The 23,414-nt window shown below is 32.2% G+C and overlaps 1 protein-coding gene across 1 annotated transcript in view; it reads right to left on the bottom strand.

Annotated features, from left to right (window-relative positions):
- Positions 1–21,749, bottom strand: part of LOC113397710 (adipokinetic hormone/corazonin-related peptide receptor variant I) — a 50,418-nt gene extending 28,669 nt beyond the window's left edge. The window contains exon 1 of the mRNA XM_026636166.2: positions 21,637–21,749. The gene's annotated coding sequence lies outside the window, so the exon portion shown is untranslated. The remainder of the gene's footprint in view (positions 1–21,636) is intronic.
- Positions 21,750–23,414: the final 1,665 nt, after the last annotated feature.

Here is a 23,414-nt window from a genome sequence, read left to right as displayed (position 1 = left end):
GTGAGCTACTTCATGAATTCCTTCCATACTTGGAAAGTTACGTTCAAAGCGACGGAATCGAAAATGTCTTTAATAATTTTATTGCAAATTGCGTTAAAGAATTTGTATATCGTCCGTTCAAGATTATAGATATTTTTTTTATTTAGCTTCTATTTGTTTATTTAATATTTTTTCAATCATGATCGGTATAATCATTTCTCAGGTTTCGATCAAAATCAAAATATACTTTAATCAAGTAGACTTTCCATCGTATCGTTACGAAAAGTAGCTACGCATAAACTACCAGATTAACTATAAAACATTTTATTAAAAAGATCAATTATAAACTTTACAACAAAACCGATAAGCTAAAATTAAGTTTATATAATATAATGACAATTATCAAATATATATATATAAGAACTATATAATATAAGAACGCCGATTATCCGAATCGTTCGTAAGCATAATATAAAAAATGAAAACCAAGTAATTTTTGTTACGGCTGATGGGGTTGCAACTTACTCTGATCGAGTTGATCAAGTGAGCGTTAGTGTAGAACTCTGTTTGTTAAACTTAATAAAGTTTACACTATGTGTGACAGTTCGTTTTTCTTTTTTACCAGTCTATGTCCGATTATTCGAATTTTCGATTATCCGAATCGACCCCGGTCCCAATTAATTCGGATAATCGGCGTTCTACTGTAATATGATATCAACTTTATAATAAGGTTATCGAGAAGGTGTGTTACAGAAGGTTGTTTGTCAATACAGTCAGTGTCGATTTAGATTTTTTTTTTTTTCAAAGAGCGCTAGATATCCATACCATATGCACGATGTTTTCCTTCGCAACTGAGCATGAGATGAATCATAAATACAAATGAAGTAAATGAAAATTCAGTGAAGCTTACTTGGGTTTCAAAGTCAAGCTCAACATCAATATTCAATATAGAAGCGTTACACTTTTTTATTGATTATATTAATTGAAAATAATACCTCGAACCTGAGAAATAAACTATTTGGAAGGAGTTAAGAGCCAGCGTAATAAACAAGATGCAGCGGTTGTGTCGTATTTCTATATGCTAGGCTTGCTAATTATGTAAATAACTTTAATCAAAACCATTTATAGATTTAAGATTATAAAGTCGGCTATTTTAACTCAACATTTAGTAAAAACTGATTTTTAACTAAACATAAAAGTAAAGCTATCATTAGTTCGGATGTAATGTACATTTAACTGAGAAAAAAAAGCAAGAAAATCCGTAGGTAATTTTTTTTCTAATAAACTATGTAAATACACACAGGGTACCGTTTAATTGATAAAGAACCTTGGACGTAATAGCTAAGTGATGCATATGTAAATACAGCTACGTCACAACTATCGATGTGTTTTTAAACTATATATACTCTCTGTTCGGAGTGTGTTACCATTGAATACCTACATTTCCCTGCGTATGTGTGTGTTAAGTTAATGGGACGAGTAAAAGAAGTAAAATCCTGTATATGTCTCACTACTTGGCTAAGGCCTCGTTTGATTTTATCACGACGCAGTTCGAGATGAATTATAAATACAAATTAAGCACGAGAAAATTGAGTGGTGTTCGCCCGGCATGGAACACACAAGCTTTAGTTGGTTAAAACCCTTGTAGGTTTTAACAACTGAGCCATTTCCGCTCTATCGAGACGAATAGGAAAGAGAGCCCGAGATTAATCCGGCCTTGATAATTATGTCGTAAAATTTTTAAACCCTAATTCACATGTTCGACACATTCAATAATCACGGCTTTTAAAATAGGTATTGATTACCCTTAGTCACAATCCAGAGTCCGCATAGGTGACCCTCTGGCCCGCGTTATCGTCAACATGTTTTGAGAAATTAATTAAACGACTAATTAACGATTCGCCGACCGCCTTTTGTATCTTATAGTCACGTAATCTAAAGCAAGATATGCTTTAACTAAGTGTACAATATGCTTATTAATAAGTGTTATATGGATTTAAAAAGTTATAATATGGTATATATATATGGTAACTATTTAAACGAGGCTGTCTTCTTCTTTTGAATGTAAAATCTATGATGACGGAAAGAGATAAATTTGAGTAAACTAAACGCCCGCTAAATAACGCTTATCAGTAAGGGCGTATATTATTAAGCAATTCCATTTGTATTTGTATGAAAGTTGTATAAACTTACATTTTTTTTATTATTACCTGGATATACTTATCTTGAAAAAAGAAAAAAATCATTATCAATTCAGCTGTTTTTTTTTAAATTATATTTTTGTTTATAGATAGCCGAAATTTTTTAATCTGTTTTTATGGAATGGTTATAGCTTATATCTTCTTGAATATCGAATTCGATTCTGTTTCATACGCTCATGTTTCTTAATGTCGCTTCATATGGTTACTTGTTCTCCAGTGTTTCAATAAAAGATCAATTTTAAAAGAGATAAGATAAGATTAAATTGAAAGAGTAAAATGATTATCAGGGCGATATTTATATATATTTATTGCAATCGAATCGAAACGTCAACGTTGCGGTTAAGCCGTTTTGCTATTCCACTAACACAACGATCCAGTTGTGGTCCGTGCGAACTTGTATCGCAATATAATCAGGATAGTATCGTAAACGATATAAATTAGAAGAATTGGCCATCATCTACGATTAAACTGAGTTTTATTTTTGTAAGGTATAGTCGAATTGGATCGGAATATTATCGGGATCGTATTGTAACCAATATAAATAAGTAGATTTGGCTAACAGTTACGATAAGACTGAGTTTTATTTTTGTGAAAAATGTCGAAATTGGTTCGGAATAGAATCGGGGACGTATATATAATATATGTAAATAGAATTGACCCCTTGATTCAACTTATAGGATTATCGTTACCCTTTCCAAATCCACGATAAAGATACAAGAAATATAATGATATGATGATCTCCTTAGAGAGCTTGATTTGTATTCTGTCTGAGAAAAAAACTGATCTACTTTGACGAGATATATCTGGTTTATTCAGAGACAAAGTTTACGGCCATCGTCCTGTGTATCGTCTACGATTTTATACTTTTCTTTTTCAATATAAAAAATGCATATAATTCCATTATTGTTTTTTTTTTCTAAGCATACCGTTACTTACAGTTAACTAGATAATAAATTATACTATGTTATTGTAATTTATTATCTAGATATCTAACTTTTATGATCATTAAATTGTTTGATTGAAATAGAAATGAGCTAGAATCTAGCGGCGTGTTACATTAGTGGTTGGTGTAAATACTGAAAATACTCCATGAGGAAATACATATGTATCAACTTTTTAATGTGAGTTGTGTCGAAGTCTAGTTATTTAAATTCAATAAATTAACATCTAATTTTATATATACATTAAACAATACGATCTATCTATTCGTATGATTCATGTTACCGCGTGTCCAAGGTTTTATTCTGATGGCGTTATTCAAATATTTATTTTAAATTCTTAACTTACTGCTATTGTATAGTATAAGTGAAAATTTGAACAAACAAATAATGATCTGATTTGTCTCTACATAGTATAAAAGGAAGTCCCTTCCCGCTGTCAGTCTATCCTTGTGTATGCTTAGATCTTTAAAACTACGCAACGGATTTTGATGCAGCTTTTTTAATAGATTGAATAATTCAAGAGGACTCTCTTAGGGATAACCCACAATAACCATTTTTAATCATTACTTTTTACGAGAAATAGTCTCTTATTAACGAAATAATTTTAAGCAATATAAAATTAATCTTTATCCGATTAAATACCTTAAATACATTGTGCATTTAATATAGATCAATACAGTCCTTTACAGCATGTAATTTAAATTGATATTTTCGCAGATATTACAGATTTAAAATGCAGGGACATAGCGGGTTGTATTGTCTAATGACAAAAAAGCGGTGAACGTTGTATATAAAGACACTCTGTGGTATATTTAGTTGCACTGCATTGCACCCGTGCGAAGCCGGTGTGGGTCGCTAGTATTTATTATATAAAAATAATCGGTTGAATTTGAAAATAAACGAATATTTTCCTTTATATAGGAATTCGCGATTAACCGATGTCACGAGAGACACTTGAATTCGGTACGATAAACGGATTTCGAATGAAGTAAAATAGAATCTAATTCCGAAGCGTAGGCGGAGCCCACGCGTTTATAATAAGAAAATTACCCTAAATAGTAAATAGGAATTGAAAAAGTCGGGTTTCTAACTTACAACTACAATAAATTGTTAAGTCTTACGTTATTATTTAGTATTCAAAGCGAATTGTTAAATCAATCAATTCAATCAATTTTTATATCGTCTAAGATCCAAAGTTACATTGATGAAAACATTTTAATTGAATTAAACACCCTAACGTGAGCCACACGTCATAAATCGCTGGTATTAAGTCGGTGAGCCATTAGGTTAGCCTACTGTAAAATATATATCATTGTTAACAGCTGTGTGCACAAACACAGATGCACTGTTAGAATGACTCGAGTGGATAAACTGTTACATTGCATTGCATTTAATCCCGGCTGCTGCATATGATGTCTTAAAAGAAAAACTCAATCACTTTTTATTGATCTGATCTGACTCGGGATTTGAACCCATGACCTTGAAAGTACAGCGTTATAAGCTAGTCACTAGTCCCAATGGGGCAGATAGCACTTTAATACAGAGATGATGTCACTTTCTCACTGATCGAACGATAAGGCTAGCAATTACTTAACCTTTAAATTGCTAAGCTCTTTAAATCTTTTTGGTACGTCTGCGTGGCTTCCATCCATATGGGGATGAGGTGGAAGCCAGCTATGTCGTAATACTTTATTCTTCGACGTTCAAGTGTAGTGTTAACGTGTCAGTGTGATTAAACGCCTAAGTGTCTGACAAGGCTGATAGAGCATTAGAAATGTCAAGATAAGAACACCGATGTATCTTACACGACCGTCTATACTAATTAATGCTTGTTCATTCGTTCGTTGTACGTTCAAGTAACGTTAATTCAATTAAATCGAATTGAAACGTTTTTACAGCTTTTACGTGTTCTTGAAATTGCACTTGCGTGAAGGTTTTAGGAATTGTATCAACGTACAATAGGTGATTGGTATTTTTAATGTTTACAAGGTAATTAACGAGGTGACATTGCAACTGACGTTACCTCAGGCATGCTGGGCTTGTGGGTTACTTTTTTATGATGTAGGTGGACGTGTAAATGGGCCACCTGTTGGTAAATGGTAACCACTGCCCATAGACAATGGCGCTGCAAAAAATATTAACTATTCCCTACATCGCCATGTGCCAACGCCGTTTTATGGTAGAATATCTGATGAGTGGGTGGTACCTACAGCCGGGCTTGCACAAAGCCCTACAACAAGTAAAACGTTTAAATTAATTGAATGAAATTTAGAAAGTAACTAGTAAATATTCTCTTATTGTTATTGTTTTATTTATCTGTGCATAATTTTTATTAATAACATTGGTTCTGTTTGTATTTTTGAATATTATATTTTAGATAATTGTTAGTTTAATAAAAAAAAGTTTTTTTTTTTTATTTTAGTCTAGGTAATTGATGCTAGTCGAGAAATGTCAGCCGTTAAGCGATCTGAATTGAGATGTCGCCTTCGACTACAAATTAACGAGTAATTGTTCGTAAGGTTGAGGTCTCCCAGACTAGCATAAGGATTTAATTAAGAATTATATGATATCTAAGTAAGCCTAATCAAATCGAACACATTAAAACCAAATTTCAACGCGTATTTATTTAAATATAATATAAATAAAATTGTTTTATTTGTAACTGGCATTTTTTATGGACATAATCATGATCCACTTGATGTTAGGTGTTAAATGTAAAATTCTTTAATTTAACTAATATTAATATATCAATATATTATGTTATATCATATAAATATAACATTCAAACAATTTCAATACGATATAATATCAATATATTATATCGTTATGAAATCATTTGAGTGTTTCATTAATTTTGATATTTTTGAAATATAATTATACTTTCCTTTAAAGTTGATATATTAATATTAGTTAAACTAATGGATTTTACATTCAAAATATAATATTGCATTGCATAATGCACTTTATGTTTAAAAAAACATATTCCTTTATTTATTATTTGTATAATAAATAAGGAACAAGTTTTTTTGTTATATCAAACTGCTTAACCAATATACATAAAACTTATACAAGGTAAGGATGCAGGGCGTTTGACATTAAGTATAGCCGCTAAATAGTTCCAGCCTCTTTCAAATTCCAGCTTGTCCCGTAACGTAACGTCACGTTATTGTTTAAATAATTATAACTATGAAGTTAAGAGACATTAGAAGATCAATTCATATTATAAAAAAATCTGTAACTCATTCTAAAAAAATTTAAAGTATTTTATTGTAGACTACTTATATAGAATACCATAAAAATAATTCTTAACTTCTTACAATATAAGAATCTGTTATAACCTATAAATGAATTAAACATTATTTCTCATAGTCAATAAAATGTTTTGAATTAAGAACAATAAATAATTCTCTTTGACTCGAAATTAATTTGCCATATAATAATAATTAATATGAAACGGACCTTAAATTAATCATTAGGAGAATTAAATTGACGAATTTTCGAGGATATTTTGTTTCGTAACATCAAATTAAGACGATGAAAAAGAAACAAATAAGGGTCTATATGTTTTATCTTTAATTAGTTATCGCCCGCCGCTTAGCTCGTATTTTAGAGGTTGATTGTCAGGTTTAAGATACAGAAAGAACTCTATGTTAATGGGTTCAAGCTTGTTTCATAGTTCGTCATATTCCGGTGTTTGGCCGTTAAAGCATAATAGACAGAGTACTTTCGCATTTATAAAGTTAATATAGATATTAAAACGATCTTCGATCGCCCGTAAAAATAATACAATGAATAGTAATAGTCGTAGTAAAAATATTCACTCAACTCTATGCGATGACTAGAATACACTGTTGAAACATTTGTCTTGTCTTTCTTGTACATATATTTCTCTTTGCTTTGAAGCGTAAATATAATTGATCGGTAATGAGATTTTAATTTTAGATCGTTTACTTTTCTGGGGTATGGCACCGGATATCCTGTGAGAGCCAAAGTCCACCCTTGCTTTTAAAATTGAAATTAAGTAACCTTTTTGGTATAGGTATATGACAATCTTGAAACAAATATCTCTATACTTACGAGTAATAGAGGAATAAATACAGACTCCCTTGTGGCAAGTCTTATAGTCTGTATAAATTATTGAATTTTCTAGTAAAGAGGAGAAGGTTTGGAGCTAATTTCATTATTAGCAAGTCAAATTAATCACAGATAGGACGTAGCAAAAATTCCAAAATTGTTTCTTTTTCGGAAAAATGCGTATGTATAAATTTCTAAGCCATTACAATTCTTACTGTTGACGGATTAAGGAGATACGACACTCTCCTTAGGATTGGGTTCTTAAAGGTTTCACAGAAAAAAATACACATTAAGCTATTAAGTCGATCGGTCAAAGTGATGACTAAGGGACGCAACGAATTACTCATACACATATACTTACTCATACAATATATTTTCTGATTTTAGCGATTAGGATATGATACCTTTTGCACATTACAAATTTAAAAAAATCCCTAATTATGAACAATATTTTATTTTTTGTGGAAAATGTTAAGAACGGAACCGCTACTAGAAATCTTGCCAACAATTTCCCGAGATTATTATTTTGTGCAGTAATTACGAGTATTTTAAAGTTTTTATCTCTATTTAATATAATGACCAAGCAATAATATTGAATATATGATGTTGTTAATATTTGGTACAATATCTTGAAATTTACATTCGTTTACGCAAGACAAAGTTCTTCAAGGCCAATAATACCCAAAATCATCCCTAACATCGAGTTATTAAGATATTATTGTAATCGTAGCAAAATATTTATCGGCAAGACAGAATACACGGTGAAATTCCTAAACTAATTTAGAAAACCGCAGGTTGTACAGCCAGTTATACTCACTATTAGGAAAATTATAATATATTAAATAAATACGTCATTTATTAATAATCTAACTTTTGATGGAATAGAATTTTAAATGGTCACAATTGTATTCTAAGTAGTTAGTACATTTTGACGTTTGTTTTTTATTTATATTAACTATCATTTTATACAATTATATCATTCTCATTCGTGGCAATGTTGAACAATCTTCGCGCGGACAAAAGTGTGTGCGGCCACCTCTACGGTATTGCCCCTCTGCATGCAAGACCACCTGACGAGCGTCTACAGCCTCGTGAGTTCTTGCTATCGCCGAACAGCTGTCTCGACGCAGGCATTGACGACGAAGGATTAGAAGCAACGATAAGAAGAGGCAACCACCGGACTCAATCGGTATTGACACCCACACGGACTGACAAAATCAAAATTAAAATATACTTTATTCAAGTAGGCTTTTACAAGCACTTTTGAATCGTCATTTAACAAACTATTCATAGTAAAGCTACCACCAAGTCGGAATGTAGATCCTACCGAGAAGAACCGACAGAAACTTACTGAGTTACTCTTTTTCAACATCTAAAAATACAGTCATGTTAGTTAAATACTTTTATATATGTATGTTATGTCGCCTGCCTGGAAGTCAACAAGCATTAACTCCACGCTTTTTTATCATCAATATAATTTTGTATTGAATAATATGCCTTCTTTACCAATGTATTTTTTACAATTGACTTGAATCTATGAAACGGCAAAGTTAAAAATGTCTGCGAAATTTTATTATAGAAGCGGATACCTTGCCCCAAGAATGATTTATTAAAATAAAAACAGATTCAATATCTGCAGCATTACCCCAAAGTAATATGCCATATGACATAATACTGTGAAAATAATCAAAATATAATAGACGAGCGGTATCAATATCAGTTAGTTGTCTAACTTTTCTAACCGCGTATGCTGCGGAGCTGAGTCTTCCTGTCAGGATGATAAATGAGGACTCCACTGAAGTTTGGAATCCAATGCTATTCCCAAAAAAAACGTAGTATCGGCTACATCAAGACGGCCACCATTTAAAGATATATTATTTTTTTGCTTTCTAACATTGGGTAGGGTGAAAACTACACATTTTGTTTTTTGAGTATTCAAAACTAAATTATTTACTGTAAATCAATCATGTATCTGTGATAATGCACCATTCACATCGTTATAGTCAGTTTTTTTCCTGTCTACCATAAAAATCAATGAAGTATCGTCAGCAAACAATACTATATCACAAATACCTTTAACATAAAAAAGATCATTTATATATACAAGAAATAGAAAGGGATCCAAAATGGATCCTTGTGGAACACCCATTTTTAACCTAGAATACAGAATACTTCATGCCATTAATGAAAACTTGCTGGACTCTTTGACTTAAATATGAAGCAATGAGATCAAGAGCTTTACCTTTAATACCGTAGTGTTTGAGCTTATACAGAAGTGTCTCGTGTTCTACACAATCAAATGCTTTAGACAAATCACAGAATACTCCAATAGCATTCTGTGATTTTTCCCAAGCATCGTAAATATGTTTAAGAAATGCTATTCCCGCATCAGTTGTCGAGCGACCTCTTGTAAAACCGAATTGCTAACTATAAAAAATAGTATTTGTACCGAAATGGACGAGAAGTTGATTTAAAATATTTTTTTCGAATATTTTACTTAAAGATGGGGGTATTGAAACAGGCCTGTAATTACTGGGATCGCTTCTGTTTCCAGTCTTAAAAAGTTGTAAAACTTTACTACATTTTAACAAGTTAGGAAATAAACCCGTGTCTAAACTCTGGTTAAAAATTACTGCTATATACGGAGCAATATCGTATATGATCTTATTAATAAATTTTACCGAGATGCCCCATATGTCCTTAATTTTTTTTAATATTGATAGTTTTAAATACTTTTATGATATCTATTGCAGAAACTGTTTCAAATGAAAAATCAATAACGCATTTAGAAACATTATTATTTAATAATTTAGCTACATCTAATGTAGATGATTTTAAATGACATGTTATTTTATTAGGTATGTCTAATATCTTATGTATTTTATTGTTCAAGCAAAACGTATAATGTAATGTTTAGTGGTCACATATGTCAATGTAGGTTACTGCAATTATTACCGTGTCCCCCACAGCGACGGATTTAAGAGTCTGGAAGCCCCCGGGCAACAAAGGAGTAGAGGCCTTAATTATTATTATACAAATTGATTTGAACATTTTCGTTTCTGTAAGTCAGATTTGTCAAAAATATGTTTAATCTCTCTCTCTATTGCGGGGGCCCTCTCCTTGGACGCCCTAGAGCAGATTGCCTTCCAAACTGCCAACCCCCTAATCCGGCAATGTCTAAAATGTTACAATTTGTTTTTTTTTTGGTTCCCTCAAACCGGTTCCCTCAAAAGGCATGATTTTCAAAGATAAACGAATAACTTTTAACTAACAAGTCCGTTTTTTATTTTTTTATATAAAATAAACAGTATATATTAGATATACATAATATGTACCATTTATGTATTCTAAAAAAAAAAAAATACTCTTTGCTTAAATTCCATAAAATATTAATATAACTTTAATTTTCAATATTCGTGATTTATTAAAATATTTTAAATTTCAATATGCATAATTTTGTATTTATTTGAAAATAAAAATTTTGATCGATCACTTTCGTTTATTTTATCATCACTATTCTAATTAAAGCCTCCCAAACAAAGATGATCCAGTGGTTAGAATACTAATTTCAAGATTCTTAAACGGGATTTCGGGCAAGTACCGTTCCATCGGATTATGAGAGAGAAGATAGAGAGACTAGGGAATGACGTGTGTATGTGTGATGGACACACTTACAAATACACTATAATATATCCTACGCTTCTAGCTAGTTTCCTTTAGGAATCGTTGGTGTGGCCGAATCAGCTATGACGACATTATTGCATAATTATTATAAGAATCCTATAAATATTGTATTTTTACAATAACGTTCTGTTTTATGAAAGACCTTTTTTCCTCACACACAGTCGCATTTATTACCAAGTATGTCATATTCCCTACTTACATCTGTACTATTCTTACCATATTCGTTCCGTGTACTTCTTATTTCTATGTCTGTACTTTTAATTCAACGTACGACAGAAGTACACTGGTAGTCTAAGTATATACACTCGCGCTAACCACATGGCCAACATGGGTAGTTAAATAGCAGTATCCACCTTAGTTCCCAAGCTTGGTGGCGCATTGGCGATGTAAGAGATGGTTAATAACAAAATATCTCAATACCAATAAGGTGATGGTGATCACTTACCAAGTGGCCCATTTGTTCGTCCGCCTACCTATATCATAAAAAAGGGTAAATATCTATCTACTTTTAAATTCACTGCTGTTTGATAGTTATATGTACAAGTTCTATATAATATGGCCTAGTTTAAAAGATCTGAGTGAAAAGACGGCGAGAAGCGACTTCGTTTTATACCAAGAAGATGTTGAACTACTAATTAAGAGAAGCCTCTATTTAATGAATTACAATTATAAAACAACTTACTACGGCTAGCGTTGTCTTAAATAGTTTTTGACAATTGAAAAAAAAAGATTTATTAAAATCAAATTAATGACAACTAAAAAATGCTTCGATAGACGTGTAAAGCCGCGTACGTAAATAAGTCGCAAAAAACAAAATTGTAAAAGCATTCATTGCCCTGGGAGTTTTTGTGAGATTGATGAAATTTTATCTTGTTTTAAAATATATTCGCTGTCCGCCTCGGCAATAATGGATCAATTGTGTCTATTGGTTGAAGGTTATTTATCAACGAAATGAAATGGAGACATCAACGTTAAAGGATCGTCTGCTCGTATGTATTTATATTTATTGTACGTGCCAGTAATTGCACTTATGTTATAAATAAGGGAGCACGAAAAAAAATTATACCTATGTATGTGTGCAAGTTCGGACAGAAGTGATAACTTCAGCTAATAAGAGAAATGTCGTAACGCGTTACATAACGAAGCGGTTTACCCTCCTACAAGAAGTTATTTAAATTATTGGTCGTTATTGTTTCGCGAAAAAATGTTTTTCTGAATGTTGGCGAAGTCGCTATCGGATCTTTGGAACTAAAATTACCTAGTGAAATCGTGTTGTTTTATATCTAAATATAACATATAGCATAAATATAACATATATATTAATCAAGAACTATCTGTGTGTAAATACAAAATATAGTAGAGCTATAATAATACGGCATAAATTAATAAATCTATGGTTATTTTATCTGTGCTCATTCTTCGATTGGAATGGAGTATTGATTAAGTATTTTACAAAACTACCCGTATAAATAAGTTATCAGATGTAACCTAATTTTATGGGTTGACACTTCTCATATAGACGTGTCATGAATTTAATAAACCTAAACTGAGCAACACTTTTAGACGTTGCGAATTTATGTAATTAACGCAACATTTAGTTTCAGTAACGATAAACTTTTAAAAATATGTAATGTTAAAAATACAAAAAAACTTAACGTATTGAATTAAATACACAATTATTATTATCGTTCATAACAGTCATCAACTATTGTTCAAGAATTATATGAAATGTTTCTTAAATTTGTGACGCGTCACGATAAGGACCCTTAAGCAATATGTAGCATTTACTTATATAGACTATGCTTTTGTTAATAAACGGATTACATTGACCAAGATTTTAATCCAAGAAGGCTTTCTAAAGGCACAGGTAATGTAGAAAATATGTTGACAATTTTGTTGTGTTTTGGAATATGTATTAACTACAAAAATGTTCCTTTTTAAGATCTTAACAATCCTTCTAATACAATTTTTGAACTCTTTACTTTGCCTCATTGCTCTTTGTTAAATTAAAAACAATTTATTGGCAATTCGAATTTAATAATTTTGAACCATTAACATTTCTGGGTATGGAACCGGATTTCCTGTGAAGGACCAAACCACTTTCCTTTTTTAGACGTATGTAGGTACGTCGTACACTAGTTAAAGGGAATAAGTATTATTACATTAAATAAAATAATCTAAGTTTTAATCTGAAATAAAATACTTGATCTTAAGACTTAACATATTTAATTTATAATAAAAAATAACATATACACAGACACATATATATATATACGAATATCAACTAATAAGTACTTATAATTAGTAATTAAATTATATCTATCATTTTAAATTATTGAAGCGCCTTACTACGGTTTTCTGTGTGCTAATAGAAAGTAAAATTTTCCTTTAATGTCATTAAATTGTAATATATTATAAATCACGTTGAACAGTCTTTAAACTACCAACTGGGCTGAGCCTGAAATTCAACAGTTGTCACTGAGCTCTCCTTAACGACTTTAACAATTTTGATGAAATTAAAAATTAAAATGTGTGCTTAATTGAGTTTCCGAACGGTGGTACTGTGACCGTATTAAAGAAAATAATTAATATGTAAATGAAACTTATTCTTTTAAAAAAAATTGGTTGATTTTCGTATTATGTTTTACGGTATTTAATAAATTTTATAAGTTCGGAGAGAGAAACTCTTTGATCCAAACCATGTGTTTTAGGACAAACAATTTTTTCCTGTTCTTTTTTTTATATTAAGATTAAATTGTAAAAAAATCTGTCATCGGTAAGTTTTTAGATAATCACCGAATGGACATGTTCTTTATCGACCCGCCATACTAAATTGATCGAATACAATCGAACATTTTCATAGAGAAAAAAGATGTCGTCAAAACAAATCTACTTGGGAGCTTCAGTTTGATATCAATCATTTTAAAAAGGGACACTGTACTGTGAATTATTCAAACTTAAGGGGAAGATCTATAAGACCATGGTCAGACCTGCTGTTCTATATGGATCAGACCGTTGGGCTATAAAAGGGATGACTGAAAGACAATTGCATGTGGCGGAGATGAGAATGCTGAGAGGAATGGGTGGTGATACGCGAATGGATAGAGTAAGGAATGAGTACATAAGAGGAAGTTTGAAAGTGGCATCGGTAACCGAGAAGCTATCTGGAAACCGGCTGTCTTGGTATGGGCATGTTATGCGGAGGAATGAGGACCATGTTGTGAGAAAGGTTTTGAGAATGGATGTGGATGGATATAGAGGTAGGGGACGACCCAGGAAACGATTGATGGATTGTGTGAAAGACGATATGGTTAGAAAGAATGTTACTTGTGAGATGACGTCCGACAGAGAAGTATGGAAGAAGAATACATGCTGCACCGACCCCAAGTAAAATTGGGATAAGGGCAGGAGGATGATGATATATGTACTGTGAATTATACCTGAAGGTCGTACGTGTTTTCTTTATACAAATATATTTATTAAAGTTAGTAGTCGCCTAATGGTCGAAGTCGATGATATCATTTTGTATACTTTAAACATATAGAAGAAAATTCTATAATTATTGTCATTTTATTAATAAAACAACGTCGAAGGGTACCACAAAAACCTGTTCGATTGACAAACAAAGGAGGAAAAGTTACTGAACTATTTTGTCTTCACCTGTGATGTTATGGATCTCCGTAGCCGGAACTACCGGATATCCGAAATAAAAATCTATCAGAAACCGTAACCGAATTTGATATGAAGATATTTATTATAAAATTGTTTTTTTATAGCCTACAAATAAAGTCAAGCATTTACGTTCAATCAATCCGAAACAATCGGATAATCCGTAATAATTTCGATCCAAAATTCCATAACATCCTTGTTGTAATAACATGTTTATGTATATAGATATATTTTAAATCACACAGAGCACTACTTACATTTAGTCTATAAGCAAATTGTATTTGATTTCATTTATTTTAATTATATTTAATTTGCAGTTGAAACAATTGGACTTGGAATTGCGATTCAAAGGGGAAATGCTGCTAGCATTCCTACCACCGTTCCACGTGTTCAAGATTTATACATTAACTATTTTCAATTCATATTTTAAGGACTTAATATTAATGATTCTTATGTAAATAAAGCACCGATTATATTGATATAACAAAGAAATAATGAATTATTAACATACACTGAATGTAATTACTTTTAATATGTGTATATTTACAGTTGTAAGAGCATTAAAGGATCTAATTACTTTAGTTTTTGTTTACCTTACCTTGAACATTTCAAAAGGGATTAAAATTAAAAGGACTCTTTTCGTCTGTAATCACAAAGACAGCCGAATCTACAGAATAAATCAATCTTCTGTTCTCTAAGATTCGAACTCGAAGAGAATTTCATAGAACAGTTCAGTGATATCGATATCAAAAGGTTAAGAAACATAAAAGTATATTAAATAGATGTTTTACTGTAATTGACGCAGTTTTGTCGTAAATGGAATAAATCCGTTAAATTCTGAACAAATATGATATAAACTACTTCTAAAGCCAAGGGCGTGCGCTACTCAATACACATAACAGAGTATTTCGTGTCCGATGCGTTTTATTTTAAAACGTTACATGTAGGAACAGTTTTACTTTATTTTTTATATCTTTAAATTATTAAGCGACGTATAATGTGATAAATTTCGGTAATCTAATTATGTATTTATATTTAATAATTTTGTTGTTTTGAATACGCAGTTATTGTTGTAGGATACGTAAGCCTAGTTAGTCTTCAGAAATAATATATTTTGTTCGATGGAACAACAAAACACGGCTCTAAACCATTTGAAATTATGTTATGTTTATGAAATAACAAATATCGATCTTTATTACTAAGGAGGTAGGACTAGCAAACAACAGCTGAATGTATTTAGTTCCATAGACACCGGCGCTGTAAGAAATCTTAACCAATTCTATTTCTGACATTCCCATTGCATCACCAATGTGTGATATATGTATGCTGACGGGTAAATGAACCACCAAATGGTAAGTAGCCGTCCATAGATATTGGCGCTGCAAGAAATATTAACCATGTTTTACGCCACACATTGGCGCCACAGACCTTGGGAAACCATCTAAAACGTTATTTCCTTGTAACTATACCTAGTTACACTGACTCACTCAACCTTCTAACCGGACCACAGCAATGCTAAGTCTTATGCTTGGCGGTGAAATATCTGATGAATTGTTAGTACGTACTCAGACGGGCTTCCACAAAACGCTACCACGAAATATTTATATTATGTTTAAAGTTCAGGTTTTTAATCCATTTTATATATATGTATAAAATATAGCTTAAAACAAAGACATCATATCGGGTCTTCTATTTATACAATTTATGTTTTATTAAATAACACCCAATAAATGGCCACTACTGGGCAAACATCTATATAAATATTTTATAACACGTTTGAGAATTCCTTCCGACAGGTACAGCAGTGCTTTTATGTTGCTCTTCGGACCTCATTCGAGGAAAATTGTTTTAAATTTTTACCGACTTACGGTCATACGATATTTTGATGCATTAACTATTATTAAACAATATCGCAAATCACATTCTGACATTTCGCGAACGTATTATTCGTGAATTTCGAGTTTATCTTTTTCATTAGCAGATAACGAAACAATGATATAAATTGGAAGCAATTTTCATTACACTTTATTAAGTTTGAGTTGAGATTGATTTTATCATTGAGTTTATTAACTCAGTAGTCCTTGCTTAGATTGTATTCCGCGACCTTAGCATTAGATGGTTATTAAAAGGGTATTTCTTTTTATTATTTTAAAATAAAATTACTAGCGGCAAGAAAGTTGTTATTGATAAAAAAATCCATCTCTGTTCTGTATATTGAAATAGTTTTAAAAGAAGTAGAATTCATATCAATTGGTTGGCAAATATCAATAGCTATGAGATCACAGTAATTCGACTGTTATAGGCTTTATTGCTAGTAATACATCAATGAAATATTCCATTCGCCTGAACTCGGATGAGGAAATATTCTCAAACCAATGAGCTTCGGATTTATTGGAGTTATTATAAGTGCAATATTGTAAACAGAAAACACGTTAGAAATAAATAACATTATTGTAATCGTACTAATATTGTAAAAAAACATTAGGCTGCCTCATTGATCTAGTGGTTAGATTAGGCCACAGATCAAGAGGTTCTGGTTTCTAATGCCAGGTAGGGCCGATAAAAAGTTATTGCTTTTTTTTCCAAATTTCTCAGTAAACAACAACTCCAGTGATGCGACTTTAAATAATGAAGGAGGTTATCAATTCTGAAGAAGGAAAGAAGGAATAGTTCATTGTTCTTATTGATTGTCAAAATTCTACCATCGTTAAAGATCGGGCCTGTTAAACCGGCGAAAATTTTTATTTGTCAGGATTGCATGCTCACATTTTTTTTAAGCCTGAAGGCAATCCTTACATTCCCAAAGCACGATGTTGTCCAAGTCGTAAGTTACCTCAGAAATCCGTCATTTATGAACCGATTTGAATTTTTTGTTTAGAATTACTTCCCATTCGACTTAGAAGTAAAAATTATGAGTCATTTTTTTAAATATATATTATTTTTTATAAACACGAAAAACGGGAAATTTTGGTCAAAAGTTTTCTCAAACACAAACATGTTATATTTGAAGAATGATCTCGTTTCTCGTTTAAGATATTTATGTTTACGAGCCCAACTCGCGGCTTCGTCCGTGTGGAATATTTTTTGTGATAAAAATTTTTCAATAACCGTCATTGAGGAATCAAAATTACGTTAAAAGTTCTAATAATAATAATACCTATTTAATTTATTAGAGACGTAAAATATTTTAATTATTGGAAAGGAAGGAAGTTTGGAAATGGAAATTTATGACAAACTACCTTGATATAAAAACCTTTACTATCATTCATCATCGATTTTTAAATTAAATAAATTTACGATCACACCTTCATCCTTTAAATAACAAAAAAAGTTGCTTATATCCTTTCAAGCTAATGGCCATCAAATTTCATCGATATCAGTTCTGTGGTTTAACCATAAAAGCATTATAAAACAGACAGACAGAGTTACTTTTACATCTTTAATAGTAGTAAGGATTATAAAAAAGTATAAAGCTTTTCGTAAAATTATGAACAACAAAACATTATTTAAATGTAACAAACCTCTAACTAATGGAAGTCATTTCTGAGAATTGCCGAGACGATGTCAAAATGACTTAAATTTAAGAAAGGTAAGCTCATCATAATTTTCATCTTCATAATGATAACAAAAAATATTCATAATATAATCGAAAAAATAATGATTACATAACTCAATGTTTATGCAGGAGTAATATTTAGTTAAATCAGAAGTAATTTAACATTTACCTAAAAAATCATAGCCGAGATATTTTTAAAATCCTGTAAATAATAAAATACATAATGTATGAAAAGTTTTTACATGTATACCTATTAAATATCATTCAGAAATGAACTTTTCTTACAAGTTAAATAATCTTGTAACGTTAATTGCTCTATTGCAAAATCATTTTATTTATTTGCCCATTGATCTCTATAATGCGCAAAATGCTGTTTCTTACTTCAGGGATAGATTTAATACTCCTAATTATTATTATTAGAATCAAAAAGCATCATTAAAATTTGTGCCTAATCGGCAAGACAACTGAATAAATTCAGACGAAATTATTACCTCTCACCTAGAAGTCAGCAGAATAAGAAATAATAATTTGAATATTTCATTTAGTTATGAAAATGCTGTGCTTCATGTAAAGCTTTAAAATACATTTGTAATACCTAATAAACTAACGAATAAGAACCAATATGAAGAAAAAAACTACTACTACGGCAGCCTCAGACAGAATTTTTAGGTCCTGAGTCAGGTTAATAAAAACAAATCCAGTGTTATGTTGTGTTGACGGGAAGTAGTAACCTAGAGTCTAGCAGTGTTCCCGTGTCTCAAAAAGCACGTTAAGTTATTGATTCATAACTTGTTCCAGTTGTGATTTGCCTTTCCATGACATTATCAGAGTGAGGGAATACACACTTGTACATCTAAATAATATGATCTGTGCAGTCAGCTAATCTCTTTTGAGAATACTAGCCGTATCCAAAATCGACCAGGAGATCTATACTATTACTATTAAAAAGTGAACTAATATAATATTACAAAATCCTATGACAACATTTATAAGTTTATTAACTTTTACACTTTCAAAGCTCAGATAAATCTTCAAAGGCAGCCTGATAACTTAGAATATTAAATGTATATCGGATTATTTACTTAGCAATAATATGATTATATTCAAAAATTAATAAAAAACCTTATATTTATATTCGCACTCATCTTAAAAATTATTTAACATAACATTTTGATTTCTGTATACTTTATACTCTATACTCAGTTCACGACAATACTGATTTCTAGAAGGGCATTAACCGAGGCATTCATCAGTATTTATACTATCAAATATCAATTTGTAATTTAAAAGACTTTGTAGGTATTCTTGAAATACTGTTTCAAGGTAGGTGAGCTTTTTTTCCTCTGAATAGCTAATGACTTTTCGCACTATAAGCAGGAGTTATGTATGTGGAAAACCTCTACATTGTGAAACCACTCTCTCACTGTGATATCAGCAGCGGCTGGTTTTTGCAAGCTTTCTTTGCTTTGGATGTTCAGAGTATTAAGAAACACAGAACACATTGTCAACAGTACCTTGACAATGTGGAATTGAAGTAAAATACTTACAATGCAAATGTGTATATAAGCGATCATAAGCAATTGCATACCATCAAATAATTAATTTATTCGTCTAACATTCGAATGTAAGACAAAAACTAAGATAATATATATTTAGTAATCTTTATATGTAACACACGATGTCGAAGACCGTGCCATTAACAATAATTGAGTTAAAAAAAGCTGTTTTGTTCGGGTTTTGTCCGTGTGATTCAATTTCAATGCTACACCGTGCTCCATCTACCTTCTCAAAGCTCAGGGCTTGATTACATTTTATTGAATTTCATCAAATGTAAGTACGCTCGAATTGTGTAATCGACGTTCAATAATTATGTAACATTTGTATGAAACGTTTTAGAATATTTTTAATAATTTACCTTGTGAGGAATAACGGGTGCTTAAATTACATAAGAGCTAAAATCGAAAACGCAGGATGGCGGTTTTAGTAATATTATTCAAAAACTGAACAATTAATTTTCCATCCATGATAAGTACACACATTTACACAAAAGACATAAATATGACATTTTCTTAGATGTTAACGAGTGGAGACTGCTGAAAGTTGTAACTTCTATTTAAATTAATACTTTCAAAAGTTTTAAGTTTGAACCTCAATACTTTCAGCGAAGCAATAGTATTGCATAATTCAATTCATTATCATCCTCCTGCCCTTATGCCAATTCTACTTGGGGTCGGCGCAGCATGTCTTCTTCTTCCATACTTCTCTGTCGGACGTCATCTCACAAGTAAGATTCTTTCTAACCATATCGTCTTTCACACAATCCATCCATGGTTTCTTTGGTCGTCCCCTACCTCTATACATATTATTTTAGCTATATTAATACGATCGATGTCGCCACCGAATTTGCTAGTCTAATTTAAAGTACGAAATATTTAAAATTATAGATGTTAATAATGCGCATTATAAACATCTATAATAATTGGTATATTTCATCATTAATAAATTAAAATGTATTATTTTATCGCAGATCTACAACTCAATATAATCTAAAATTTATATATAATTTCTAATGATTAATTTTATTCTACTAAATTTATCTTATTGAAGATCAATGCATCAGCACCACCGAATATATTGCTGGTTCAACTTTCTGGATTGATTGATAAAATTAACGTAATTGATTTTGATACAACTATTCAAAGTATCATATATATTAATAAGTTTGATTATAAATTACTTAGTGCAAACTAAGTTAAATACGATAAAAATATTAAAATTGAACATCGTAGAAATATCAAACTATTAAATTAAACAGTTAAATATATCACTTAGCTCAAGCTATTTTATGGTCACATCTTGTAAATTCGGTTTTCAGTTCAAATTTGAAATTTTAACACAAAGTGGTTATCGTAAAATTCACACATTTAAAACGTATTATTATATGATAATCTCTATTATTCAATAAAGTAATTATTGTCTTTCTTTGCATAAAGTAGACCTATGTATAAAACGGCCCTGTAGCTTATGTTTCAGCAACTTTTGCAATTAAACATATAACATGTCTAAACAGTTTTCGTGACAGAAAAGGCACTTTCGTATTCAACAAATATCAATATCGAGCATTTGATCTCTGAACTTCGATGTGAGTAAAGGCTAAGTTTTATTGAAAAGTTGTAATTGCCTTAACCCGTGAAAGATAAAGCTGTAAGGGTAAAAAGGGATTCTTTTGATGTTAAAACTTCGTCTAAAATGAGTTAACGTAAACAATTTTATTAAAAAAAAAATCGAATGACACACAAGTGAATATATACTTTTTATAGAATAACATTGTTATCAAAAAGCATACGTAAACTAATATTCCTTGACCTAAGAACTATGCCAACTACCGATATACCCAACGACGACAAACATTTATAATAAATATCTTGTTAATACCAAACAAGCGCGAGATTTAAAAAGTTTTTTTTTTAAATGTCTTCTATGTATTTATTAGGTCTGAAGTCAAAAAAAAAATGTTATCAAATTATCTTACCAATTATTGTTTTGGCATCCGATACAAGTTGCACAACACTATCACTGCACTACCACTTCACTAGCAGGCGTGAGTAAGGTTCGCGCGTTGAATCGCTACTGGTTAGGAACGGGCGGGCGGCCCGCCCTCATCTTATCAGGGGCAAGTGTTAATCTTCTAGCGGTCATCGAATCGACATTTTTATCTTTTATTTACTAATTGACAATTTATTTGTAATGATTTCTTAGTTAATGTTTTGATTAAAACTAGAAAAATAAATTATAAAATGTTTGTAATAACAAATTACAAAACGAGTAAAATTATAAAATCAAATTTACTTCAAATATATTTCTGCATGTAATTCCATGCTGCATACCTTCACTAGAAGTACCACTCTCTTACTTAAAATATGCGTAAAGTGGTAGCTATGCTGCCGCGTTTCGTCCGGTATGTGAGAGTCTCCGAAGCCCGATTCTCCCCAAACCATGATGGTTGTGCAGAATTCGGTAATATTGCACCAGGAGGGTACCATTAGCGATTGCGGTGGACAACCCCTCTCTGGGCATCCATGCTCAGTACGTACACCACCTGAGTAACAATGCCCAGGCTGACTGCCCCCTTCTGGGGGGGGGGGACAATTTTGCGCCCGCTACTGTTCGGGGCAAGCGGAGCAGGCATCTTAAGGCAACTCTTACCACCCTCGCTGTGGACTTCTGCAACATAAGGGGACCCAACTCCAACTTGAACTCCGTTTACTTTCGCCTTGAGACGGTGAAGCCGGCCTTACTCTTTCTTACCGAGACCCAGATATCCTCACCTGACGATACCACCTTTCTTTCCTACCCAGGGTACAAATTGGAACATTTCTTTGTACCACGAGCTGGGGTGTGCGTTTACGTCAGAGATGCCTTTATAGGCCCCATAGCGGTAATGCCGAAACCGACCGACTGGACGAGCACGTACAAATGGCTACATATTCCGTACTGAAGCAGATCCCAGCGGCAGAGATCGTAATTCTTGGCGATTTTAATATCCACCATGCCGAATGGCTTGGATCACCCACTACCGATCATGCGGGTAGATCTTTTTTCGACTTCGCTTTAGCATATGTTTTGACACAACTGGTCACCTCGCCAACGCGAATACAGGTTGCGGAGAATTCATACCTGTTGCAACCTGCCCTGTTGAACCTTCTGCTGACTTCCAATCCGGATGGCTACCAGATTATCGTCGATCCCCCTCTGGGCTCGTTGGACCACAGTCTCGTCCGGAATACGGTGCTGGTTGCGCAATACTCACGACCTTGTTTCATGGGCTGCCACCAAGTGTGGCACTACAAGTAGATTAGTAGATTGTATTAGTAGATTGGGATGGGATGCGGTCCTTCTTTGCATTTTACCCATGGAGGCAGGTATATTTCTCGCCGGATGATCCGAGCATTGTTGCTGACTCTGTCGCCAATGTGGTGCTTCAAGGTATGGAACTGTTCATTCCGTATTCTGCGGTTCCCATCGGTGGCAAGTCCCTGCCCTGGTTTGGTTGTTGCTGCAAAATAGCTTCACGCCGAAAATTGGAACGCTACCAAGACTGGGCTAACACATCGGCGTCTCGTGATGTAAACACCAGCGCATTCATAAAAGAACTCTGCCTCTATGTCCTTCAAAAACGTAATTGATAAGGCGAAAACGGAGTACATTTGTAGAATTGGCGAGAAACTGGAGCGCCTTCCTTCAGGAACACGTGCGTTCGGATCTCTCGCTAAGGCTTCTTAGGAAATTTCTGTCAGCCTTCTTTTCCAT

This window comes from Vanessa tameamea, chromosome 18, assembly GCF_037043105.1.
Source record: "Vanessa tameamea isolate UH-Manoa-2023 chromosome 18, ilVanTame1 primary haplotype, whole genome shotgun sequence".
Taxonomy (NCBI): domain Eukaryota; kingdom Metazoa; phylum Arthropoda; class Insecta; order Lepidoptera; family Nymphalidae; genus Vanessa; species Vanessa tameamea.
Note: the sequence above shows the minus strand (reverse complement) of the source record. Positions and strands in the feature narration are given on the sequence as shown.